Here is a 2,898-nt window from a genome sequence, read left to right on the forward strand (position 1 = left end):
GCTCAGATTAAAGTCTAAATGTAGAGACAGAGCGTCAGACAGAGCAGTGCCTACACTTAGCATCACAAGCATGAAAACGTACATGACACCAACAGTAAACATCTAACCTTACCCATCGTTATTCAGCCCAACCTTAACCAACCTCTTTTGTAAACTTCAGTAGATAATTCTCGTTCCCCGTTGTTTTTGCCTCTTTCAGCAGCTGATAATCACAACACACACACACATGTATAAAACACACAATCACACACAATCATACACACACACACACGCTGGTCCGGACCCCTCGAGTCACAGAGGGGGCACTGTTCCACTGACGAGCTTTTAATTAAAGAGTGAGAGAACGCAGCGGTGCAGAGTCTGAGCCGTCACAGAGCGTGGGGAAAAACAGAGCGCCAACACAACACTGACCAGAGGGGGCGCTGTGGGCTACACGTCAGACAGGTATTAAAGGACAACACTAGGAATGGGCGGTAAAGATATGAGCTCCATCGTAAATAAAATAATGCTTGTGTTTAAAGAAGTCGTGTTATGCTTATTGGACTGTTAAGGGTTCAGAATGATAAAGTATGACCACAAAATATTCTATCTGAATGGTGAAAAAGTCCTCAAAATGTCGTCTAGTCAAGAGTTTTTGTGTCCTGATACAAGATTTGGGGTGGTCCATCAAAGTAAGGTAAAAAAGAAAGTTTCAGATAACCTTGATTAGAACCCTGCGTTTGGTTTTAGGATCCAAAAGATGATTTAGGAAGAAATTTGGAAGAAAAATGAGATGTTTTAGAGGTTGCTCAAGCTTTAACCACGCTGGAGGGACCATGTCTCTCGGCTGGCCTGGGAACACCTCGGGGTCCCCCCAGAGGAGCTGGAGGACGTGTCTGGGGTGAAAGAAGCCTGGGAGTCTCTGCTTAGACTGCTGCTCCCGTGACTCAGCCCCGAATAAGTGCAAGAAAATGGATGGATTTATGCCGTGGGGACATGATTTTTGTCCCTATAAAGGCATTAGGCCCCGATATATGTGTGTATGTACAGATTTGAGTCTCATCTGCTCACACACACACACACACACGTACACACACATACATGCACAGACACACATATGTTGGGGTTCCATTCTTCTTGGGGGCATTATATTGACTTAAATTAATTTCCTAGAGGCCGATCCTAACCTGAAAGAGCAGGTATTTTACTTCTGTCGAGTAGTGCCGTATTTTTCAGAATTATAAGTCTGAACTCTCAGTCACGTTTTTGGGAGGAAATAAATTTTATAAAATCAGAGACCAGGAACCAACATTTCATCTTGAAAGTCAAGTTCTAGTAAAAACAATAGAACAGAGAACAACAGACTGTTAACGACACATATGAACAGTTCTTCAGATAAACAACACAATAAGTTTAACAAACTCTCCATCTCACTCCAAATCACTAAATCCATTCAATTCTTCATCCTCGGTGTCACTTCTGAGCAACTCCATGACCTCCGGAGGTAAACAGAGCGCCACTTCCTCTTCTGTGTCGCTGTCGTCAGACTCAGCATCAGTTCCAATTAGAATTATTTCGGCCTTTCTGAATCCCGACAGGATGGTTTCGGTGTCACTGAAGTCCATGATTTGTCGATCCATCCAGTGACTTCCAGGAAAGTTGCCTGGTGCATCCTCCCGGTGTCACAAGTTTCTCACTCACTCCAAACTTTCTTTCTGCTGCTCGATTACCATTTTCAGCTGAATATTTCTCTACTTGCAATTTGTCATCTGCAAAATATGAATTTCTTTTTGGGGGCATTTGTGTTCAGTCTTCTCATTTGTATTTATAAGTTTGTTTAATTTTTAATTTTCAGTGGTACAATCGAATGACCAGACAGAACAGAGGCTCTTTCTGCAGGAGACATGCGCAGTAGAGTGAAGTGACAGTGGTACAGGAGGAACAGGAGCAGCAGATACTGACACACAAGACCAGAACCTCTCACGGCTTCAGTGTGAAAATTATAATACGTGAAAATTTTAATACATAAGTCGCTGGAAACCATGAAAAAAGTGTGACTTATAGTGCGAAAAATACAATAACTGCTAACACACACCTTGTATTGTTTTCAAAATGTTATGAAGGGAAAAAAAACAATCACATTTTTAAACTTGAAACCATGTACATGATCTTGTGATAAAGGATAAATTATGTTCTGGGCCCTGTTTTTTGTCCCTATAAAGGAGTTAGGCCCCTACATATGTGTGTATGTACAGATTTGAGTCTCCACAGTGTGATAAAACACCCATCCACACACCCATCCACACACACATGCACACACACACTTACACACACACAGTAGCGGGTTCATTTATAACACAGGCGGAGGGAGACACAGGCTTTTAGTAATCAGATAGTGGTTCAATAAATGCTGAGGTGAGTCCCCTGAGGATGCCTGTGAAGGGCCATTTACCACCGGACTGGACCCGAGCCTCTGGACTCTACACACACCACTGGACACACACAACCAAACACACGCAGGGAGAGATTATACTGTATGGCCTATTTTTAGTTTTCAGTTTGTACGCTTTGAACAATTAACACATTTTGCTCATTTCTGCCACTTCAAAAGCAGTTTAAAGTCCTATTAGGGCTGTTTGATTATGGAAAAAATAATTATCATGATTATTTTGGTCAATATTGAAATCATGATTATTCAAACGATTATTTTTTTTAGTTTACACGATGCATTTGTTCAGTATTATTATGCAAAACAGTCAAATTGAAAATACAAATATAAACCTTAAAGCAGTTTTGTGATGTATAAAAGATAAAATGAATAATGAATGACTAAAATAAACTTTGAACATGAAATAAGGCATTGAAAAACATAAATGTATCCAAAATAAATTATATATCCAACTGTTCTACAATCTCTAT

The sequence above is a fragment of the Boleophthalmus pectinirostris genome, unplaced genomic scaffold, assembly GCF_026225935.1.
Source record: "Boleophthalmus pectinirostris isolate CB_2022bp ecotype Guang Dong unplaced genomic scaffold, ASM2622593v1 HiC_scaffold_15, whole genome shotgun sequence".
Classification (NCBI taxonomy): Eukaryota; Metazoa; Chordata; class Actinopteri; order Gobiiformes; family Gobiidae; genus Boleophthalmus; species Boleophthalmus pectinirostris.